Below are 11,282 nucleotides of genomic sequence, written 5' to 3'. Positions count from 1 at the left end.
CCCCCCCCCCCCCCCCCCGCCAAACTGGCTTCTTCAGTCATTGTCCCTCCCTGCAATGTGGAGCCCTGGGATGCAGTCATTCACTAGGATACTTCCTGAGACTGATTTCCTCCCTTTGGTTCATGTTGGAAAGTGATGGAAAGGCACAACAAGCAGTAAATCACTTCTGTTCCACATGCTTAAGGGCGGGTGTTAAGTTACTTTCTGTGCAACAGTGGAGCCTAAACTTACTTGATGTGGATACAAAAGTTTCTCTCTGGAAACATATTGAGCTTATTAGAGACTCTCCCAGGGTAGGACAACAGTTTGGATTATGTAGCAAAATATTTCAAACCAAGTGCTATGTGTTAATGGTTTACACAAATGTGATGATTAGATAAAAGGGGCTTTTGGAGTTACGCTTGAAGACACTAATTAAATCCACATCAACAAGTCAACATGTTGGTCTCATATGGATTTGAGCACTTTGGAAATGCTTCTTTTGTTTCGATACCATTAATTAAATTCACACATTTTGCTGATATCGAATGGTTACCTTAAAACACAGAAGGCAAGAGTTGAAGCTTTGAACAGTACTTCTGAGTGCATTTCCGTGAAGCTGAGTAAATTAGAACAGTTTTTCTTTTCAAGGAGTTAATTGCCTAGAATTTCCAAAATTTCACGGCAGATAGTGAACAGTTGATTCTTTTTCAACAAATTCAATCCAAATGATGCATGCTTTTACTTAACCGCTACAGGCTTAACTGCAGTTTTAAATTATTCTCAATGCAGAGGCAATAAAGTATTTCAGGAAATATGTCTCAGAGGAGAAGTTAGGAGGAAAAAGCACAAATATTCCCAGGAGCCACCATTCAGGTCACTGTTTGAAACCACAAGGCACATGTCAAAGAATTATGACCTGCCACAGGCAGTATTTTTCAGAGTTGGGAGTTTATAAATATCTCAAGGGTCTGAAGAAATGACTCCAAACAGAAAGTGAGTAAACCCTACGGGGATACTTCATTTGAAAACTAAATATCTGTGGCCTTGTCTTGTCAACAAAATTGGATTTCTCTCTTATTATGTTGTTTCCACTTATAACTGATTTAGAATGGAAATCTAGGGAGAAAAAGCACGTGTGTAGAGTCGCCAAGATGGCCATGCCTTAACAACGGAAGCTGCTGGCTGAAATGAAGGAATTCACTTCCTGAGAGTCCTTCTCCTTGCCTTTGGCTCCCAAAATCGAGAGTTACAAATGGCCATACGGATTTGCTCGTTTTGCTCAGCTTGAAAAAGTAACCTTAGCTTTAGAATACTAAGATGGAGAATTAAACTCGCTTTAGTAGATATTGATCTAGTGACAACTGTGTGCAAAGCCCTGCGCTTGGCGCTGGTGAGGTGGTGGGGAGAGGAGGCGGAGTGGTGGAGGTGACAAGGGGTAGCACAGTGACATTTCTTGAATGCATCCAATGCACCAGGCACTGTTCTAAGCACTTAAAAATCCATTATTTAATTCAGTGACTCGTAGGTAGGTACTATTTGCACCCCATTATACAGATGAGGAAACTGAGGCTCAGAGAAGTCGAGTAACTATTGCTCTTATTCTCCTTTGCTGGCTCATCTTCCTGACCTCCTAACTCTGGAGTGCCTTGGGGCTTGGTCTTTGGACCTCTTCTTGGTCTACCCTCATTCCCGTGATTTTCTCATTTAGTTTCTTGGCTTTAGACACCACCCAGCAGTTTGATAGGCATCTCGGACTTATGTCTTAAATGGAGTTCCTGATCTTCCCCCTTCCCTAAAAGTGCTCCTTTCCTTATCTTCCCAGTCTGAGTTGATGGGAACTCCATTCTTCCTGTTCTTAGGCCAAAAACATTTTTCTCACATCTTCAAAATATATCTAGAATCTGACTACCTCTGTTCATCTCCATGGCTACTATTTTGGCCTGCGCGACAGTCCTCTCTTGCTTGCTCTCCATGCTTCCTCTCTTGTCCTGAGCCACTGTCCTCTCTTGCTTGCTCTCCATGCTTCCTCTCTTTTCCAATCTTGCTGCATAATAAATTACCACAAACTTGGCTTAAAGCAACTCTCATGCATTACCTCACAGCTCTGTATGTCAGAAGTCTGGAGGGCTTGGCTGAGTTGGCTGCTTAGAGTCTCGTAAGGCCAAAGTGAAGTTGTCATCCAGACTGGATTCTTATATAGAAGTTTTGGGGAAGAATCCACTTCTAAGCTCATTCAGGTTGTTGGCAGAATCCAGATTATTTTGGCTATAGGTCCTAGGTCCCCATTTTCTTGCTGGCTGCTCAATGGGGGGGTCACTCCTAAAGGTGACCCACATTTCTTCTCATGTGGCTTCCTATATCTTCAAAGCTAGCAATGGTATTCCAAACTCCCCTTGTGTTTCAAATCTCTCTGAATTCCTCTCCTGCTATCAGCCAGAGAAAACCCTCTACTTTTAGAGGTTTCGCTTGACTGAGTCAGGCCCACCCAGATAATCCCCATATTTTAAGGTCAATTGATTTGGGACTTCAATTCCATCAGAAAAATCTCTTTGCAACTGTACCCAGATTAGCATTTGATTGAATAAGCATTCTGCAGTTCAGATGTAAACCAGATCCTATCATTCCTCTACTCAAAATCCTCCAGTGAGTCCTGAGCTCATCCAGAGGAAAAGCCAAAGTCCTTACCATGTCCCCCAAAGCCCTTCATGACCTGAACTCTGCCCCTTACCACCCTGACTTCATCTTCTACTTTCTCCCTCCCATTTACCCTGCTGTTCACTTATTCTCCCTCTAGCCATACTGAAATGCTTCAAGCATGGTCCCACTCCAGGGCCTTTCTTTCTTTCTTTTTTTTTTTTTTTAAGATTTTATGTATTTATTTTGACAGAGAGAGACACAGCGAGAGAGGGAACACAAGCAGGGGGAGTGGGAGAGGGAGAAGCAGGCTTCCCGCTGAGCAGGGAGGCCGACGCGGGGCTCGATCCCAGGACCCCCGGACCACGACCTGAGCCGAAGGCAGACGCTTAACCGACTGAACCACCCAGGCGCCCCCAGGGCCTTTCTTCATGTTCTTTCTTCAGCTTGGGATGACTTTCCCCTTGATAAGTACATGACTAGTGGCTTCATTACCTCCTTAAGATTTCTCTTCAATTGGCACTTTCTCCATAAGGTCTTCCTTGACAACTCTATTTAAAATTGCATTCCAGGGGTGCCTGGGTGGCTCAGTCATTAAGCGTCTGCCTTCAGCTCAGGTCATGATCCCAGGGTCCTGGGATCGAGCCCCACATCAGGCTCCCTGCTCAGAAGGAAGCCTGCTTCTCCCTCTCACACTCCCCCTGCTGTGTTCCCTCTCTCGTTGTCTCTCTCTCTGTCAAATAAATAAATAAAATCTTTAAAAAAAAAATAAAATTGCATTCCACCCCATGCTTTCTAACCCACCTTCCCTGCTTCATTTTCCTCCAGATCCCTTATTATTATCTAACACAAGATATGTAAATATATAAGATACATCTCACTCTTGTTTACTGTTTGTCATTCTCCTTAGAATATAAGTCCCACAAGGGGCTTTGTTTACTGCTGCTTATCCAGCACCTGGTACTGTGTCTGGAAAATAGCAGGCACTCAAGGGATATGTATCAGATGAATGACTTAAAGGAGCTTGCCCAAGATCGCACATTAGTAAGTGAGAGTTGGAACTTGAACATGAAACATATCCTGCCTCCCTGGAGCTCGGAATCTATTAATGGTAAGGGCAAGGGTGTACACGATTAGGACTATAATACAGGACGTTCTAAGGAAAATGCCATAGAGGAGGTGCCAACCAAGGATTCTGGAGTCTCCAAGATAGAGAATATGAGGCGAGAAATTCAGGCTGGGGCTAGTATGTGAAGTCATATCTGGTTGGGGGGAATCACAAATATCATTATGGGGGCACCTGGGTGGCTCAGCTGGTTAAGTGTCTGACTCTTGGTTTCAGCTCAGGTCACAATCTCGGGGTTGTGAGATCAAGCCCCACATTGGGTTCCACACTGGGAGTGGAGCCTGCTTAAGATTCTCTCTCTTCTTCTCCCTCTGCCCTTATCCCCATCTCTCCCTCTCAAAAAAAAAGAAAGTGTCATTATGAAACAGAAGAGGAAAACATATACAGAGACACAGAGAAGAATGTGATGTGTGGATAGAAACAAATTGGAGTAATGAAGCCACAAACCAAGGAAAGACAAGGAGTCCCAGGCAGCCACTAGAAGCTGGAAGAGATTCTCCTCTAGAGCTTCCAGGGGGAATGTAGCCCAGCCAGCACCTTGATTTCAGGCTCCTGGCCTCCAGAGCTATGAGAGAATGAAGTTCTGTGGTTTTAAGCCACCAGGTCTTTGGTAATTTGTTATGGCAGCTACAGGAAACTGCTGAATGAGATCTGAAAGATGGGTAAGATTGCTGTGGGTTTTGTGCTGCATTCCCCCAATCCCCTTCGAGGTCTGAAGGACTCATTCACCCAGCTTTTGGAGTCTGCTGAATACCAGTCTTCAGCTGCCAGTGCTTTATAAGAATTGCCTCTGCTGAAGAGAAGACCATGTTCAAGGTCAAGCCCCTTTCCTAGGGACAGCTTGCATCCAGTGACTAGTCAACATAGGGGTTGTGTTAGGTATCAATTGATGTGTAACACATTACTACACATTTAGTGGCTTCAAACAACACATCTATTATCTTTAGTTTCTGTGGGTCAGAAGTCTGGGGATGGGCTAACTGGGTTTTTTACTTAAAGTCTTACAAAGCTACATTCAGGGGATCAGCCAGGCTGCATTCTCATCTGGGGGCTTGACTGGGGAAGAATCTACTTCCAATTGCTTACTGATGTCAGGGCTCTAGGTTAGCTACTCAGGATCACTTTGCTCCAGTTTTAGGGCTTGAGATGTTTTGGACCACGCAAATGATTCTAAGCAGGGCTATAATCCATATGAGGTATGGTTTATTTCTAGTTCATGCCTATGTCATCTAGTATTTAGTCTTTTAAGGTCCCAACCCTAGATGAGGGGTGGTTTACAGAATCCCACTTTTTGTGGATCCTGGACTCCAACATTTGTTCCTCTAGCACTGTCAACAGTGTTGTTCACCTTGTAACCACTTCTATATTGGCAAAAAGCCCCATGGGCAAAAGTGGAACAAATACCTCTCTGGGTTTTCTGATCCAAGCCTGGATGTAGGCTTGGTAATTCTTTTTTTAAAGATTTTGTTTATTTATTTGAGAGAGAGTGAGAAAGAGCATGACCAGGGGGGAGAGGGAGAAGCAGGCTCCCTGCTGAGCAGGGAACCCAATGTGGGGCTCTATCTTAGGACCCTGGGATCGTGACCTGATCTGAAGGCAGACACTTAACTGACTGAGCCACCCAGGCACCCCTTGGGAATGTGTTCTTTTAAAAATATTTTTCTTAGTTTTTTTTTTTTCAGTGGAAGGGTAGCTCTGAATTACCTCATTTGCCAATGATCAGAAACTGTATATTTAAAATTTTTATCTCTTAAACAAAAATAATAGAAACCACCTGTGTAACTCTTCTTTCTCCCAAGAGGAAACCATTATTCTGAATTTGGTTTTTATCATTTCATACATTAGGTACATAGGTGCATATCCTCAAACCATGTATATAGCGCATTGTTTTGTATGTTAAAAACATTTTACAACATGATATTATGCTATATGTATTCTTCCTCAACTTTATTTTTTTCTGTTCAGTATGGTGTTTTTGAGATTTAGCCATTTTGTTACATGTAGTGTAAGTGCATTAATTTCAATTGCTGCATATTATTCCATTATGTGGCTGCACACAATTTTTCATTCATTCTCCTGTTGATGGACATTAGAGTTGTGTGTGTGTGTGTTTTACTTGTGTCTTTAAATGTGCAATCTATTCCAAACAGCTTGATATAGGCAATGGTAGTTATCTCTAGGCACTTTACTTAACCAAGTATTTGTATCTGTCTTAATAAAGATGAGAGAGCAGTGCTTCTTAGGCAAAAGAAAGGCTGAGATGAAAGTTTCATGCCCACAAATATCCTAAGGGAAGTTTAAATTTTTCAGTTGACAAATGAATATTAGCACCTGATCTCTTTGTAAAACTCTGAGTAAAACCTGATCAAAACTGATGAAGAAAATTGGGGCCCCCATCCTTATCTAACGGTGCTAAGTGTCCACTGTGCATGGTGCTGGGTTAGACAGAGGACAGAGGACACTGGTCATGTGGCTGTGATCCTAGGTTTTGCATGGTACAGGGTGGACAGACCTTTTTCTGCTACTTTCAAGCTGGACCATCATGTGTAAGTCTCTTTAACTCCGATTTCCTTACCCATATCAGTGTTTTGCAGTCTTTTAAAGGACCTGCTCTTTCCTGATAAATTTTAAAATCTGATACCTCCTTTCACAGTGCTTTCTCATCCTTTGCTTTTTTTTCCCAACATTTTCTTATGAAAAATTTCAAACATACAGAAAGTTGAAGGAAATTTATAGTGAAAAACCACATACCCACCACTGGATTTTATAATGAACATTTTGCTATTTTTGGTTTATTACATGCCTGTCCCATCTATGTTTCTTTTCACCCATCAATCCATATTATGGTTTTTTTTAATGCATTGGAAAGTAAGTTGCAGACATCAGTACACATCACCTCTAAACATTTCAGCATGAATAGCCTCAAGTTCAATATTTATGTTTTTATTCAAAGTAAAATTTACATACAGCAAAATGTAACAATCTAAAGAGTACTATTTTATGAGGTTTGATATATGCACACACCATATAACCTAAACTCCTATCAAGATATAGAACATTACCAGCATTCCAGAAATTTCCTTCATGCTCCTTCACAGTCAATCCCTGCTTTCATTCTGCAGAGCAACAATTTTTCTACCATAAATTAGTCACTTTTGGAAAACTTTTTATTTGGAAATAATTCCAAACTTACAGAAAAGTTGCAAGAAAAATAATACTATAAAGAACACTCATATAACCTTTACCCAGATTCACCTATCATTAACATTTCGCCTCATTTGCTCTTTTTATATGTGTATAGATAATTTTTTTCTGAAACATTTTAGATTAAGTGACATGTAACCATAGACTAGTTTTTGTGGTTTTAGAACTTCACAGAAATGGAATCACAGAGCATGTCTTTGCTTTCTAAGTTTTTCATTAAGATTTTTAACATAGTTGAAAAACAAATAGTACTGGAAGATTTTTAATAAAAAACAGCAGCCACTTCTAACTATTCCCACCTAAGCATCAATCCCTTTTAACTCTTTTAGCTATTTCTTGTGGTATTTGCTTCCTTATTCACAAAATAGGTTTATGTTATTTTTGTTTTAGCAATTTTAGGTATTATCTAGTCATTTTACATTTTGGTAGATTTATTCATCAACAATTAAAATTTTTAAAAATTTTTTAGAAGATTTTATTTATTTATTTGACACAGAGAGAGAGAGCAAGAGAGGGAACACAAGCAGGGGGAGTGGGAGAGGGAGAAGCAGACTCCCTGCTGAGCAGGGAGCCCAATGTGGGGCTCGATTCCCAGGACCCCGGGATCACCACCTGAGCCGAAGGCAGACACCTAATGACTGAGCCACCCAGGCGCCCCTAAAAATTTTTTTTTAATTTTAATTTTTATTTATTTTAAAAGATTTTATTTATTTATTTGATAGAGTGAGAGAGAGATCACCAGCAGGGGCAGGGGCAGGGGCAGAGGGAGAAGCAGACTTCTCGCTGAGCAGGGAGCCTGATGTGGGACTCAATCCCAGCACTGTCATGACCTGAGCCAAAGGCAGATGCTTAACTGACTGAGCCACCCAGGGGTCCCTCAACATTTTTTTTAGGTGAACATAAGTTTTCATTCTACCTGGGTAAATACGTATGAGTGGGATTGCTGGGCCATATAGTGCATGTGTGTTCATTTTTGTAAGAAACTGACAAATTGATTTGCAAAGTGTACCATTTTGTGTTCTTAACAGCAATGTGTCAGAGTTCCAGTGGCTCTGCATCCTCACCAGTACTTAGTATTGGTTTTATCCGTTCTAATAAGTGTGTTAAGGTATTTCATTGTGGTTTTAATTTTCATTTCCCTAATGACTTTGAGCATGTTTTATGTGCTTATAGCCATTTTTATAAATAATCTTTGGCAAAATGTCTATGCAAATATTTTGCCCATTTCTCTTCACAATAGGGAACAAACTGAGGGTTGCTGGAGGGGAGGTGGGTAGGGGGATGGGGTGATGAGCATTAAGGAGGGCACTTGTGATGAGCACTGGGTGTTATATGCAAGTGATGAATCACTAAATTCTACCCCTGAAACTAATAACTACACTATATGTTAACTAACTGGAATTTAAAAAAAAAAACCTTGAAAGAAAAAAATAAAAAATGTAGTTTATTATTTTTTTTATTAAGTTTTAAGAGTTCTCTGTATATTCTAGAAACAAGTCCTTTGTCAGATATGTGGTTTGCAAATATTTTCTCCCAGTCTGTGAGTTGTCTTTTCATTGTCTTAACAGTATCTTTAGCAGAGGAGAAATTTATGATTTTGATGAAATTGTATTTATCAGTTTTTTTTCCTTGTATGGATTATGCTTTGGGTCCAGTATCTAAAAACTAATTGCAAAAGCCAAGGTCACAAAGATTTCTTGTTGTCTTCTAAAATTTTTATAGCTTTATATTTCATATGTAGACTTATGATCTATTTTGAGTTAATTTTTTGTATAAGGTACGAGGTGTAGGTCTATGCTACTTTTTTGGGCACATGGATATCCAGTTGTTCTAGCACCATTTATTGAAAGGACTATCCTTTCCCCCATTGAATTTTCTTTGCCCAAAATCAATTGGCCATATTTGTGTGAGTCTATTTCTGAACTCTGCTTTCTGTTCCATTGATCTACATGTGTCTTTCTCTCTCCCTTTCTTCTGAGGTAACTGCTATTAACTCTGTATATACTTCCAGAGATATTCTATGTATGTATAACTGTATATATAAATATATTTTTCTTTTTGCCTTTACTGAAATAGTTACATAATTTGCACACTGTTCTGCACCTTGCTTTTTATAATTTAATTTTCTATCATGGAGGTAAAGTTCAATGAGTTCACTCCAATTAGAACTATCTCATTTAGTTTAATGGTTGCAAAATATTCCACTGTATGGGTGTATCATAATTTATTTAACCAGTTTTCTATGCTGAATATGTAGGTTGCTTTCAAACCTTTGCTATTACAAATAATCTTCAGTGCATAGCATCAAACACATTTTAATCTACACATGTATGACTATGCCTGGAGGGTCAGTTCCTAGAAATGGTATTTTTATAGATTTTAATAAATTTCCCCCCTAAAGATTGTTCAGACTTATTCTTCTATCAACAGTGTATTTGGGCAACTATTTGGTTGACTAATCTTCAACAAAGTAGGAAAGAATATCCAATGGATAAAGGACCATCTCTTCAACAAATGGTATTGGGAAAACTGGACAGCAAGATGCAAAACAATGAAAATTGGACCACTTTCTTAGACCACACACAAAAATAAATTCAAAATGGATTAAAGACCTAAATGTGAGACAGGAAACCATTAAAATCCTAGAGGAGAACAAGGCAGTAACCTCTTTGATATTGGCTGTATCAACTTCTTACTAGATATGTCTCCTGAGGCAAGGGAAACAAAAGCAAAAATAAACTATTGGGACTTTATCAAAATAAAAAGCTTCTGCACAGTGAAGGAAACCAATAAAACTAAAAGGCAACCTACGGAATGGGAGAAGATATTTGCAAACAACATATCTGATAAAGGGCTAGTATCTAATATACAGAACTTAACAAAATGCAAACCCTAAAAACCAAATAATCCAATTCAAAAATGGGCAGAACACATGAACAGACATTTTTCCCAAAGAAGACATCTAGATGGCCAACAGACAAGTGAAAAGATGCTCAACATGACTCATCATCAGGGAAATACAAATCAAAGCTACAATGAGATATCACCTCACACCTGTCAGAATGGCTAAAATTAACAACACAAGAAACAATACATGTTGGGAAGGCTGTGGAGAAAGGGGAACTCTCTTGCACTGTTGGTGCAAATGCAAACTGATGCAGCCACTGTGGAAAATAGTATGGAGGTTCCTCAAATAGTTAAAAATAGAATTACTCTACCATCAAACAATTGCTCTACTAGGTATTTACCCAAAGAATACAAAAATACTATTTCAAAGGGATACGTGCACCCTGATGTTTATAGCAGCATTATCTGCAATAGCCAAATTATGGGAAGAACCCAAATGTCCATCGGCTGATGAATGGATAAAGAGGTGGTTTATATATACAGTGGAATATTACTCAGCCATCAAAAGAATGAAATCTTGCCATTTGCAACAACATGGATGGAACTAGAGTGTTAGGCTAAGCGAAATCAGTCCTCCTTTTCAGATGCTGTTTTTTTTTTTTTCCATAGAGTAGATGCAGAAGCACTGATATGGGAACATATTTGGTATAATTGAATATCCAGGTGGCCAATGTGGATGGAGTGTAGTGAGCAAAGGGTAGAGTGGTAGGAAATGTGTTTGGAAAGCAAGGGCCTTTGTGGGCCTGGAAATGGACTTTGGCTTTTACTCTGACCGAGATAGGGAACCACTGGAGGGTTTTATAAAGAGGAGTGACATGAATTGGGTAGGTCTTCAAAGTATCACTGATGACTCTGTGGAGAATAGGTTGTAATGGGGCAAGGGTGAAAGCTGAGTAACCAATTAAGAGATTATCCCAATAATCCAAATGAGAGATGAAGACGGCCTTGGTGAGGGTGGGCGCAATGGAGGCAATGATAAATAGTAGGATTAAAATATCTCATGATCCTTGGTTGTCTGTATATATTTAAGAGTGAGGCACAAAAACACTTATTGGAAGTCTGTGTAGGTGAAGATTGTTGACTGGTAGTCTACAATGAAGTGTTGTTAGGCAAGGAGCCAGAATTTTCCACTGGGATCCTCAAATCTCACATGTAAGTGGAGATCTTTTTTGCTCAGATAGGCCAATTTCTAAAAAAAAAAAAAATAAATTCTTCCATATCTTGGGGGAAAGGTTTTATATAAGCCTGGCTACTGTCATTTTTGAAGCCTAGCAGGGGTGAACCTGTGGTTGAGGGTGGGAATGGTCTCACAGTTGCAGGAACAGACCTTTAGGACATCTTTTTTTTGGCGTTTTTTTAAATTATGTTATGTTAATCCCCATACATTACATCATTAGTTTTTGATGTAGTGTTCCATAATTCATTGTTT

The sequence above is a fragment of the Leptonychotes weddellii genome, chromosome X (genome assembly GCF_054177405.1).
Source record: "Leptonychotes weddellii isolate Sample4059 chromosome X, ASM5417740v2, whole genome shotgun sequence".
NCBI classification, from domain to species: domain Eukaryota; kingdom Metazoa; phylum Chordata; class Mammalia; order Carnivora; family Phocidae; genus Leptonychotes; species Leptonychotes weddellii.
Note: the sequence above shows the minus strand (reverse complement) of the source record.